Below are 14,047 nucleotides of genomic sequence, written 5' to 3' on the forward strand. Positions count from 1 at the left end.
AAGTAACAGGCTGATTCTGGATGGTTTAAAAAAGGTGTATTGAGGAGTCGGGAGAAATGGAATCTCTCTACAGACTTCAGGACACAGTTGTATTCTGTCAGGCCCTGTGTATTTTACACCTCAAAGTAACAGGCTGATTCTGGATGGTTTAAAAAAGGTTTATAGAGGACTTGGGAGAAATGGAATCTCTCTACAGACTTCAGGACACAGTTGGATTCTGTCAGGCCCTGTGAATTTTACACGTCAAAGTAACAGGCTGATTCTGGATGGTGTAAAAGAGGTGTATATAGGACTGGGGAGAAATGTAATCTCTCTACAGACTTCAGGACACAGTTGGATTCTATCAGGCCCTGTGTATTTTACACCTCAAAGTAACAGGCTGATTCTGGATGGTGTAAAAAAGGTGTATAGAGGACTGGGGAGAAATGAAATCTCTCTACAGACTTCAGGACACAGTTGTATTCTGTCAGGTCCTGTGTATTTTACACCTCAAAGTAACAGGCTGATTCTTGATGGTGTAAAAAGGTGTATAGGGGACTGGGGAGAAATGGAATCTCTCTACAGAGTTCAGGACACGGTTGTATTCTGTCAGATCCTGTGTATTTTACATCTCAAAGTAACAGGCTGATACTGGATGGTGTAAAAAAGGTGTATAGAGGACTGGGGACAAAATGAATCAATCTACAGACTTCAGGACACAGTTGTATTCTGTCAGGCCCTGTATATTTTACACCTCAAAGTAACAGGCTGATTATGAATGGTGTAAAAAAGGTTTATAGAGGACTGGGGAGAAATGGAATCTCTCTACAGACTTCAGGACACAGTTGTATTCTGTCAGGACCTGTGTATTTTACACCTCAAAGTAACAGGCTGATTCTGGATGGTGTAAAAAGGTGTATAGAGGACTGAGGAGAAATGGAATCTCTCTACAGACTTCAGGACACAGCTGTATTCTGTCAGGCCCTGTGTATTTTACACCTCAAAGTAACAGGCTGATACTGGATGGTGTAAAAAAGGTGTATAGAGGACTGGGGACAAAATGAATCAATCTACAGACTTCAGGACACAGTTGTATTCTGTCAGGCCCTGTGTATTTTACACCTCAAAGTAACAGGCTGATTATGAATGGTGTAAAAGAGGTGTATAGAGAATTGGGGAGAAATGGAATATCTCTACTGACTTCAGGACACAGTTGTATTCTGTCAGGCCCTGTGTATATTACACCTCAAAGTAACAGGCTGATTCTGGATGGTGTAGAAAAGGTGTATAGAGGACTGGGGAGAAATGGAATCTCTCTACAGACTTCAGGACACAGCTGTATTCTGTCAGGCCCTGTGTATTTTACACCTCAAAGTAACAGGCTGATTCTGGATGGTGTAAAAGAGGTGTATAGAGGACTGGGGAGAAATGGAATCTATCTACAGACATCATGACACAGTTGGATTCTGTCAGGCCCTGTGTATTTTACACCTCAAAGTAACAGGCTGATTCTGGATGGTGTAAAAGAGGTGTATAGAGAACTGGGGAGAAATGGAATCTCTCTACAGACTTCAGGACACAGTTGTATTCTGTCAGGCCCTGTGTATATTACACATCAAAGTAACAGGCTGATTCTGGATGGTGTAGAAAAGGTGTATAGAGGACTGGGGAGAAATGGAATCTATCTACAGACATCATGACACAGTTGGATTCTGTCAGGCCCAGTGTATTTTACACCTCAAAGTAACAGGCTGATTCTGGATGGTGTAAAAGAGGTGTATAAATGACTGGGGAGAAATGGAATCTCTCTACAGACTTCAGGACACAGTTGGATTCTGTCAGGCTCTATTTATTTTATACCTCAAAGTAACAGTCTGATTCTGGATGGTGTAAAAAAGGTGTATTGAGGAGTCGGGAGAAATGGAATCTCTCTACAGACTTCAGGACACAGTTGTATTCTGTCAGGCCCTGTGTATTTTACACGTCAAAGTAACAGGCTGATTCTGGATGGTGTAAAAAAGGTTCATAGAGCTCTTGGGAGAAATGGAATCTCTCTACAGACCTCAGGACACAGTTGGATTCTGTCAGGCCCTGTGAATTTTACACCTCAAAGTAACAGGCTGATTCTGGATGGTGTAAAAAAGGTGTATGGAGGACTGGGGAGAAATGGAATCTCTCTACAGACTTCATGACACAGTTGTATTGTGCCAGGCCCTGTGTATATTACACCTCAAAGTAACAGGCTGATACTGGATGGTTTAAAAAAAGGTGTATAGAGGACTGGGGAGAAATGGAATCTCTCTACAGACTTCAGGACACGGTTGTATTATGTCAGGCCCTGTGTATTTTACACCTCAATGAAACAAGCTGATTCTGGATGGTGTAAAAAGGTTTATAGAGGACTGGGGAGAAATGGAATCTCTCTACAGACTTCAGGAAACTGTTGTATTCTGTCAGGCTCCATGTATTTTACACGTCAAAGTAACAAGCTGATTCTGGATGGTATAAAAAGGTTTATAGAGGACTGGGGAGAAATGGAATCTCTCTACAGACTTCAGGACACAGTTGTATTCTGTCAGGCTCTGTGCATTTTACACCTCAAAGTAACAGGCTGATTTTGATTGGTGTAAAAGAGGTGTATAGAGGACTGTGGAGAAATGGAATCTATCTATAGACTTCAGGACACAGTTGGATTCTGTCAGACCCTGTGTATTTTACACCTCAAAGAAACAGGCTGATTCTGGATGGTGTAAAAGAGGTGTATAGAGAATTGGGGAGAAATGGAATATCTCTACTGACTTTAGGACACAGTTGTATTCTGTCAGGCCCTGTGTATATTACTCTTCAAAGTAACAGGCTGATTCTGGATGGTGTAGAAAAGTTGTATAGAGGACTGGGGAGAAATGGAATCTCTCTACAGACTTCAGGACACAGCTGTATTCTGTCAGGCCCTGTGTATTTTACACCTCAAAGTAACAGGCTGATTCTGGATGGTGTAAAAGAGGTGTATAGAGGACTGGGGAGAAATGGAATCTCTCTACAGACATCATGACACAGTTGGATTCTGTCAGGCCCTGTGTATTTTACACCTCAAAGTAACAGGCTGATTCTGGATGGTGTAAAAGAGGTGTATAGAGAACTGGGGAGAAATGGAATATCTCTACAGACTTCAGGACACAGTTGTATTCTGTCAGGCCCTGTGTATATTACACCTCAAAGTACCTGGCTGATTCTGGATGGTGTAAAAGAGGTGTATAGAGGACTGGGGAGAAAAGGAATCTCTCTATAGACTTCAGGACACAGTTGGATTCTGTCAGACCGTGTGTATTTTTCACCTCAAAGTAACAGGCTGATTCTGGATGGTGTAAAAGAGGTGTATAAAGGACTGGGGAGAAATGGAATCTCTCTACAGACTTCAGGACACAGTTGGATTCTGTCAGGTCCTGTGAATTTTACACCTCAAAGTAACAGGCTGATTCTGGATGGTGTAAAAGAGGTGTATACAGGACTGTTGAGAAATGGAATCTCTCTAAAGACTTCAGGACACAGTTGAATTTTGTCAGGCTCTGTGTATTTTACACCTCAAAGTAACAGGCTGATACTGGATGGTGTAAAAAAGGTGTATAGAAGACTGTGGAGAAATGGAATCTCTCTGCAGACTTCAGTACACAGTTGGATTCTGTCAGGTCCTGTGTATTTTACACCTCAAAGTAACAGGCGGATTCTGGATGGTGTAAAATGGTGTATGGAGGACTGGGGAGAAAAGGAATCTCTCTACAAACTTCAGGACACAGTTGTATTCTGTCAGGCCCTGTGTATATTACTCCTCAAAGTAACATGCTGATTCTGGATGGTGTAAAAAGGTGTATAGAGGACTGGGGAGAAATGGAATCTCTCTACAGACTTCAGGACACAGTTGAATTCTGTCAGGCCCTGTGTATATTACACCTCAAAGTAACAGGTTGATTCAGGATGGTGTAAAAAAAGTAGTATAGAGGACTGGGGACAAAATGAATCAATCTACAGACTTCAGGACACAGTTGTATTCTGTCAGGCCCTGTGTATTTTACACCTCAAAGTAACAGGCTGATTATGGATTGTGTAAAAAAGGTTTATAGAGGACTGGGGAGAAATGGAATCTCTCTACAGACTTCAGGAAACTGTTGTATTCTGTCAGGCTCTGTGTATTTTACACCTCAAAGTAACAAGCTGATTCTGGATGGTGTAAAAAGGTTTATAGACTGGGGAGAAATGGAATATTTCTACAGACTTCAGGACGCAGTTGTATTCTGTCAGGCCCTGTGTATTTTACACCTCATAGTAACAGGCTGATTCTGGATGGTGTAAAAGAGGTGTATAGAGAACTGTGGAGAAATGGAATCTCTCTATAGACTTCAGGACACAGTTGGATTCTGTCAGACCCTGTGTATTTTACACCTCAAAGTTACAGGCTGATTCTGGATGGTGTAAAAGAGGTGTATAGAGGACTGGGGAGAAATGGAATCTCTCTACAGACTTCAGGACACAGTTGTATTCTGTCAGGCCCTGTGTATTTTACACCTCAAAGTAACAGGCTGATTCTGGATGGTGTGAAAGAGGTGTATAGAGAATTGGGGAGAAATGGAATCTCTCTACAGACTTCAGGACACAGTTGTATTCTGTCAGGCCCTGTGTATATTACACCTCAAAGTAACAGGCTGATTCTGGATGGTGTAGAAAAGGTGTATAGAGGACTGGGGAGAAATGGAATCTCTCTACAGACTTCAGGACACAGCTGTATTCTGTCAGGCCATGTGTATTTTACACCTCAAAGTAACATGCTGATTCTGGATGGTGTAAAAGAGGTGTATAGAGGACTGGGGAGAAATGGAATCTATCTACAGACATCATGACACAGTTGGATTCTGTCAGGCCCTGTGTATTTTACACCTCAAAGTAACAGGCTGATTCTGGATGGTGTAAAAGAGGATTATAGAGAACTGGGGAGAAATGGAATCTCTCTACAGACTTCAGGACACAGTTGTATTTTGTCAGGCCCTGTGTATATTATACCTCAAATTAGCAGGCTGATTCTGGATGGTGTAGAAAAGGTGTATAGAGGACTGGGGAGAAATGGAATCTCTCTACAGACTTCAGGACACAGCTGTAATCTGTCAGGGCCTGTGTATTTTACACCTCAAAGTAAAAGGCTGATTCTGGATGGTGTAAAAGATGTGTATAGAGGACTGGGGAGAAATGGAATCTCTATAGACTTCAGGACACAGATGGATTCTTTCAGACCCTGTGTATTTTACACCTCAAAGAAACAGGCTGATTCTGGATGGTGTAAAAGAGGTGTATAGAGAACTGGGGAGAAATGGAATATCTCTACAGACTTCAGGACACAGTTGTATTCTGTCAGGCCCTGTGTATATTACACTTCAAAGTAACAGGCTGATTCTGGATGGTGTAGAAAAGGTGTATAGAGGACTGGGGAGAAATGGAATCTCTCTACAGACTTTAGGACACAGCTGTATTCTGTCAAGCCCTGTGTATTATACACCTCAAAGTAACAGGCTGAATCTGGATGGTGTAAAAGAGGTGTATAGAGGACTGCGGAGAAATGGAATCTATCTACAGACATGACACATTTGTATTCTGTCAGGCCCTGTGTATATTACACCTCAAAGTACCTGGCTGATTCTGGATGGTGTAAAAGAGGTGTATAGAGGACTGGGGAGAAAAGGAATCTCTCTATAGACTTCAGGACACAGTTGGATTCTGTCAGACCGTGTGTATTTTTCACCTCAAAGTAACAGGCTGATTCTGGATGGTGTAAAAGAGGTGTATAAAGGACTGGGGAGAAATGTAATCTCTCTACAGACTTCAGGACACAGTTGGATTCTGTCAGGTCCTGTGAATTTTACACCTCAAAGTAACAGGCTGATTCTGGATGGTGTAAAAGAGGTGTATACAGGACTGGTGAGAAATGGAATCTCTCTAAAGACTTCAGGACACAGTTGAATTTTGTCAGGCTCTGTGTATTTTACACCTCAAAGTAACAGGCTGATACTGGATGGTGTAAAAAAGGTGTATAGAGGACTGAGGAGAAATGGAATCTCTCTGAAGACTTCAGGACACAGTTGGATTCTGTCAGGCCCTGTGTATTTTACACCTCAAAGTAACAGGCGGATTCTGGATGGTGTAAAAAGGTGTATGGAGGACTGGGGAGAAAAGGAATCTCTCTACAAACTTCAGGACACAGTTGCATTCTGTCATGCCCTGTGTATATTACACCTCAAAGTAACATGCTGATTCTGGATGGTGTAAAAAGGTGTATAGAGGACTGGGGAGAAATGGAATCTCTCTACAGACTTCAGGACACAGCTGTATTCTGTCAGGCCCTGTGTATTTTACACCTCCAAATAACAGGCTGATTCTGGATGGTGTTAAAGAGGTGTATAGAGGACTGGGGAGAAATGGAATCTATCTACAGACATCATGACACAGTTGGATTCTGTCAGGCCCTGTGTATTTTACACCTCAAAGTAACAGGCTGATTCTGGATGGTGTAAAAGAGGTGTATAAATGACTGGGGAGAAATGGAATCTCTCTACAGACTTCAGGACACAGTTGGATTCTGTCAGGCTCTATTTATTTTACACCTCAAAGTAACAGTCTGATTCTGGATGGTGTAAAAAAGGTGTATTGAGGAGTCGGGAGAAATGGAATCTCTCTACAGACTTCAGGACACAGTTGTATTCTGTCAGGCCCTGTGTATTTTACACCTCAAAGTAACAGGCTGATTCTGGATGGTGTAAAAAAGGTTTATAGAGGACTTGGGAGAAATGGAATCTCTCTACAGACTTCAGGACACAGTTGGATTCTGTCAGGCCCTGTGAATTTTACACCTCAAAGTAACAGGCTGATTCTGGATGGTGTAAAAAAGGTGTATGGAGGACTGGGGAGAAATGGAATCTCTCTACAGACTTCATGACACAGTTCTATTGTGCCAGGCCCTGTGTATATTACACCTCAAAGTAACAGGCTGATACTGGATGGTTTAAAAAAAGGTGTATAGAGGACTGGGGAGAAATGGAATCTCTCTACAGACTTCAGGACACGGTTGTATTCTGTCAGGCCCTGTGTATTTTACACCTCAATGAAACAAGCTGATTCTGGATGGTGTAAAAAGGTTTATAGAGGACTGGGGAGAAATGGAATCTCTCTACAGACTTCAGGAAACTGTTGTATTCTGTCAGGCTCCATGTATTTTACACGTCAAAGTAACAAGCTGATTCTGGATGGTATAAAAAGGTTTATAGAGGACTGGGGAGAAATGGAATCTCTCTACAGACTTCAGGACACAGTTGTATTCTGTCAGGCCCTGTGCATTTTACACCTCAAAGTAACAGGCTGATTCTGAATGGTGTAAAAGAGGTGTATAGAGGACTGTGGAGAAATGGAATCTATCTATAGACTTCAGGACACAGTTGGATTCTGTCAGACCCTGTGTATTTTACACCTCAAAGAAACAGGCTGATTCTGGATGGTGTAAAAGAGGTGTATAGAGAATTGGGGAGAAATGGAATATCTCTACTGACTTCAGGACACAGTTGTATTCTGTCAGGCCCTGTGTATATTACACTTCAAAGTAACAGGCTGATTCTGGATGGTGTAGAAAAGTTGTATAGAGGACTGGGGAGAAATGGAATCTCTCTACAGACTTCAGGACACAGCTGTATTCTGTCAGGCCCTGTGTATTTTACACCTCAAAGTAACAGGCTGATTCTGGATGGTGTAAAAGAGGTGTATAGAGGACTGGGGAGAAATGGAATCTCTCTACAGACATCATGACACAGTTGGATTCTGTCAGGCCCTGTGTATTTTACACCTCAAAGTAACAGGCTCATTCTGGATGGTGTAAAAGAGGTGTATAGAGAACTGGGGAGAAATGGAATATCTCTACAGACTTCAGGACACAGTTGTATTCTGTCAGGCCCTGTGTATATTACACCTCAAAGTACCTGGCTGATTCTGGATGGTGTAAAAGAGGTGTATAGAGGACTGGGGAGAAAAGGAATCTCTCTATAGACTTCAGGACACAGTTGGATTCTGTCAGACCGTGTGTATTTTTCACCTCAAAGTAACAGGCTGATTCTGGATGGTGTAAAAGAGGTGTATAAAGGACTGGGGAGAAATGGAATCTCTCTACAGACTTCAGGACACAGTTGGATTCTGTCAGGTCCTGTGAATTTTACACCTCAAAGTAACAGGCTGATTCTGGATGGTGTAAAAGAGGTGTATACAGGACTGTTGAGAAATGGAATCTCTCTAAAGACTTCAGGACACAGTTGAATTTTGTCAGGCTCTGTGTATTTTACACCTCAAAGTAACAGGCTGATACTGGATGGTGTAAAAAAGGTGTATAGAGGACTGTGGAGAAATGGAATCTCTCTGCAGACTTCAGGACACAGTTGGATTCTGTCAGGCCCTGTGTATTTTACACCTCAAAGTAACAGGCGAATTCTGGATGGTGTAAAATGGTGTATGGAGGACTGGGGAGAAAAGGAATATCTCTACAAACTTCAGGACACAGTTGTATTCTGTCAGGCCCTGTGTATATTACTCCTCAAAGTAACATGCTGATTCTGGATGGTGTAAAAAGGTGTATAGAGGACTGGGGAGAAATGGAATCTCTCTACAGACTTCAGGACACAGTTGAATTCTGTCAGGCCCTGTGTATATTACACCTCAAAGTAACAGGTTGATTCAGGATGGTGTAAAAAAAGTAGTATAGAGGACTGGGGACAAAATGAATCAATCTACAGACTTCAGGACACAGTTGTGTTCTGTCAGGCCCTGTGTATTTTACACCTCAAAGTAACAGGCTGATTATGGATTGTGTAAAAAAGGTTTATAGAGGACTGGGGAGAAATGGAATCTCTCTACAGACTTCAGGAAACTGTTGTATTCTGTCAGGCTCTGTGTATTTTACACCTCAAAGTAACAAGCTGATTCTGGATGGTGTAAAAAGGTTTATAGACTGGGGAGAAATGGAATATTTCTACAGACTTCAGGACGCAGTTGTATTCTGTCAGGCCCTGTGTATTTTACACCTCATAGTAACAGGCTGATTCTGGATGGTGTAAAAGAGGTGTATAGAGGACTGTGGAGAAATGGAATCTCTCTATAGACTTCAGGACACAGTTGGATTCTGTCAGACCCTGTGTATTTTACACCTCAAAGTTACAGGCTGATTCTGGATGGTGTAAAAGAGGTGTATAGAGGACTGGGTAGAAATGGAATCTCTCTACAGACTTCATGACACAGTTGTATTCTGTCAGGCCCTGTGTAATTTACACCTCAAAGTAACAGGCTGATTCTGGATGGTGTAGAAAAGGTGTATAGAGGATTGGGGAGAAATGGAATCTCTATAGACTTCAGGACACAGATGGATTCTTTCAGACCCTGTGTATTTTACACCTCAAAGTAACAGGCTGATTCTGGATGGTGTAAAAGAGGTGTATAGAGAACTGGGGAGAAATGGAATATCTCTACAGACTTCAGGACACAGTTGTATTCTGTCAGGCCCTGTGTATATTACACTTCAAAGTAACAGGCTGATTCTGGATGGTGTAGAAAAGGTGTATAGAGGATTGGGGAGAAATGGAATCTCTCTACAGACTTTAGGACACAGCTGTATTCTGTCAGGCCCTGTGTATTTTACACCTCAAAGTAACAGGCTGAATCTGGATGGTGTAAAAGAGGTGTATAGAGGACTGCGGAGAAATGGAATCTATCTACAGACATGACACATTTGTATTCTGTCAGGCCCTGTGTATATTACACCTCAAAGTACCTGGCTGATTCTGGATGGTGTAAAAGAGGTGTATAGAGGACTGGGGAGAAAAGGAATCTCTCTATAGACTTCAGGACACAGTTGGATTCTGTCAGACCGTGTGTATTTTTCACCTCAAAGTAACAGGCTGATTCTGAATGGTGTAAAAGAGGTGTATAAATTACTGGGGAGAAATGGAATCTCTCTACAGACTTCAGGACACACTTGGATTCTGTCAGGTCCTGTGAATTTTACACCTCAAAGTAACAGGCTGATTCTGGATGGTGTAAAAGAGGTGTATACAGGGCTGGTGAGAATTGGAATCTCTCTAAAGACTTCAGGACACAGTTGAATTTTGTCAGGCTCTGTGTATTTTACACCTCAAAGTAACAGGCTGATACTGGATGGTGTAAAAAAGGTGTATAGAGGACTGGGGAGAAATGGAATCTCTCTGCAGACTTCAGGACACAGTTGGATTCTGTCAGGCCCTGTGTATTTTACACCTCAAAGTAACAGGCGGATTCTGGATGGTGTAAAAAGGTGTATGGAGGACTGGGGAGAAAAGGAATCTCTCTACAAACTTCAGGACACAGTTGTATTCTGTCAGGCCCTGTGTATATTACACCTCAAAGTAACATGCTGATTCTGGATGGTGTAAAAAGGTATATAGAGGACTGGGGAGAAATGGAATCTCTCTACAGACTTCAGGACACAGCTGTATTCTGTCAGGCCCTGTGTATTTTACACCTCCAAATAACAGGCTGATTCTGGATGGTGTTAAAGAGGTGTATAGAGGACTGGGGAGAAATGGAATCTATCTACAGACATCATGACACAGTTGGATTCTGTCAGGCCCTGTGTATTTTACACCTCAAAGTAACAGGCTGATTCTGGATGGTGTAAAAGAGGTGTATAAATGACTGGGGAGAAATGGAATCTCTCTACAGACTTCAGTACACAGTTGGATTCTGTCAGGCTCTATTTATTTTACACCTCAAAGTAACAGTCTGATTCTGGATGGTGTAAAAAATGTGTATTGAGGAGTCGGGAGAAATGGAATCTCTCTACAGACTTCAGGACACAGTTGTATTCTGTCAGGCCCTGTGTATTTTACACCTCAAAGTAACAGGCTGATTCTGGATGGTGTAAAAAAGGTTTATAGAGGACTTGGGAGAAATGGAATCTCTCTACAGACTTCAGGACACAGTTGGATTCTGTCAGGCCCTGTGAATTTTACACCTCAAAGTAACAGGCTGATTCTGGATGGTGTAAAAAAGGTGTATGGAGGACTGGGGAGAAATGGAATCTCTCTACAGACTTCATGACACAGTTGTATTGTGCCAGGCCCTGTGTATATTACACCTCAAAGTAACAGGCTGATACTGGATGGTTTAAAAAAAGGTGTATAGAGGACTGTGGAGAAATGGAATCTCTCTACAGACTTCAGGACACGGTTGTATTCTGTCAGGCCCTGTGTATTTTACACCTCAATGAAACAAGCTGATTCTGGATGGTGTAAAAAGGTTTATAGAGGACTGGGGAGAAATGGAATCTCTCTACAGACTTCAGGAAACTGTTGTATTCTGTCAGGCTCCATGTATTTTACACGTCAAAGTAACAAGCTGATTCTGGATGGTATAAAAAGGTTTATAGAGGACTGGGGAGAAATGGATTCTCTCTACAGACTTCAGGACACAGTTGTATTCTGTCAGGCCCTGTGCATTTTACACCTCAAAGTAACAGGCTGATTCTGAATGGTGTAAAAGAGGTGTATAGAGGACTGTGGAGAAATGGAATCTATCTATAGACTTCAGGACACAGTTGGATTCTGTCAGACCCTGTGTATTTTACACCTCAAAGAAACAGGCTGATTCTGGATGGTGTAAAAGAGGTGTATAGAGAATTGGGGAGAAATGGAATATCTCTACTGACTTCAGGACACAGTTGTATTCTGTCAGGCCCTGTGTATATTACACTTCAAAGTAACAGGCTGATTCTGGATGGTGTAGAAAAGTTGTATAGAGGACTGGGGAGAAATGGAATCTCTCTACAGACTTCAGGACACAGCTGTATTCTGTCAGGCCCTGTGTATTTTACACCTCAAAGTAACAGGCTGATTCTGGATGGTGTAAAAGAGGTGTATGGAGGACTGGGGAGAAATGGAATCTCTCTACAGACATCATGACACAGTTGGATTCTGTCAGGCCCTGTGTATTTTACACCTCAAAGTAACAGGCTGATTCTGGATGGTGTAAAAGAGGTGTATAGAGAACTGGGGAGAAATAGAATATCTCTACAGACTTCAGGACACAGTTGTATTCTGTCAGGCCCTGTGTATATTACACCTCAAAGTACCTGGCTGATTCTGGATGGTGTAAAAGAGGTGTATAGAGGACTGGGGAGAAAAGGAATCTCTCTATAGACTTCAGGACACAGTTGGATTCTGTCAGACCGTGTGTATTTTTCACCTCAAAGTAACAGGCTGATTCTGGATGGTGTAAAAGATGTGTATAAAGGACTGGGGAGAAATGGAAACTCTCTACAGACTTCAGGACACAGTTGGATTCTGTCAGGTCCTGTGAATTTTACACCTCAAAGTAACAGGCTGATTCTGGATGGTGTAAAAGAGGTGTATACAGGACTGTTGAGAAATGGAATCTCTCTAAAGACTTCAGGACACAGTTGAATTTTGTCAGGCTCTGTGTATTTTACACCTCAAAGTAACAGGCTGATACTGGATGGTGTAAAAAAGGTGTATAGAGGACTGTGGAGAAATGGAATCTCTCTGCAGACTTCAGGACACAGTTGGATTCTGTCAGGCCCTGTGTATTTTACACCTCAAAGTAACAGGCGGATTCTGCATGGTGTAAAATGGTGTATGGAGGACTGGGGAGAAAAGGAATCTCTCTACAAACTTCAGGACACAGTTGTATTCTGTCAGGCCCTGTGTATATTACTCCTCAAAGTAACATGCTGATTCTGGATGGTGTAAAAAGGTGTATAGAGGACTGGGGAGAAATGGAATCTCTCTACAGACTTCAGGACACAGTTGAATTCTGTCAGGCCCTGTGTATATTACACCTCAAAGTAACAGGTTGATTCAGGATGGTGTAAAAAAAGTAGTATAGAGGACTCGGGACAAAATGAATCAATCTACAGACTTCAGGACACAGTTGTATTCTGTCAGGCCCTGTGTATTTTACACCTCAAAGTAACAGGCTGATTATGGATTGTGTAAAAAAGGTTTATAGAGGACTGGGGAGAAATGGAATCTCTCTACAGACTTCAGGAAACTGTTGTATTCTGTCAGGCTTTGTGTATTTTACACCTCAAAGTAACAAGCTGATTCTGGATGGTGTAAAAAGGTTTATAGACTGGGGAGAAATGGAATATTTCTACAGACTTCAGGACGCAGTTGTATTCTGTCAGGCCCTGTGTATTTTACACCTCATAGTAACAGGCTGATTCTGGATGGTGTAAAAGAGGTGTATAGAGGACTGTGGAGAAATGGAATCTCTCTATAGACTTCAGGACACAGTTGGATTCTGTCAGACCCTGTGTATTTTACACCTCAAAGTTACAGGCTGATTCTGGATGGTGTAAAAGAGGTGTATAGAGGACTGGGTAGAAATGGAATCTCTCTACAGACTTCAGGACACAGTTGTATTCTGTCAGGTCCTGTGAATTTTACACCTCAAAGTAACAGGTTGATTCTGGATGGTGTAAAAGAGGTGTATACAGGACTGGTGAGAAATGGAATCTCTCTAAAGACTTCAGGACACAGTTGAATTTTGTCAGGCTCTGTGTATTTTACACCTCAAAGTAACAGGCTGATACTGGATGGTGTAAAAAAGGTGTATAGAGGACTGGGGAGAAATGGAATCTCTCTGCAGACTTCAGGACACAGTTGGATTCTGTCAGGCCCTGTGTATTTTACACCTCAAAGTAACTGGCGGATTCTGGATGGTGTAAAATGGTGTATGGAGGACTGGGGAGAAAAGGAATCTCTCTACAGACTTCAGGACACAGTTGTATTCTGTCAGGCCCTGTGTATTTTACACCTCAAAGTAACAGGCTGATTCTGGATGGTGTAAAAGAGGTGTATAGAGAATTGGGGAGAAATGGAATCTCTCTACAGACTTCAGGACACAGTTGTATTCTGTCAGGCCCTGTGTATATTACACCTCAAAGTAACAGGCTGATTCTGGATGGTGTAGAAAAGGTGTATAAAGGACTGGGGAGAAATGG

The sequence above is a fragment of the Dendrobates tinctorius genome, unplaced genomic scaffold (genome assembly GCF_039654945.1).
Source record: "Dendrobates tinctorius isolate UK_male_01 unplaced genomic scaffold, ASM3965494v1 ptg000036l, whole genome shotgun sequence".
NCBI classification, from domain to species: domain Eukaryota; kingdom Metazoa; phylum Chordata; class Amphibia; order Anura; family Dendrobatidae; genus Dendrobates; species Dendrobates tinctorius.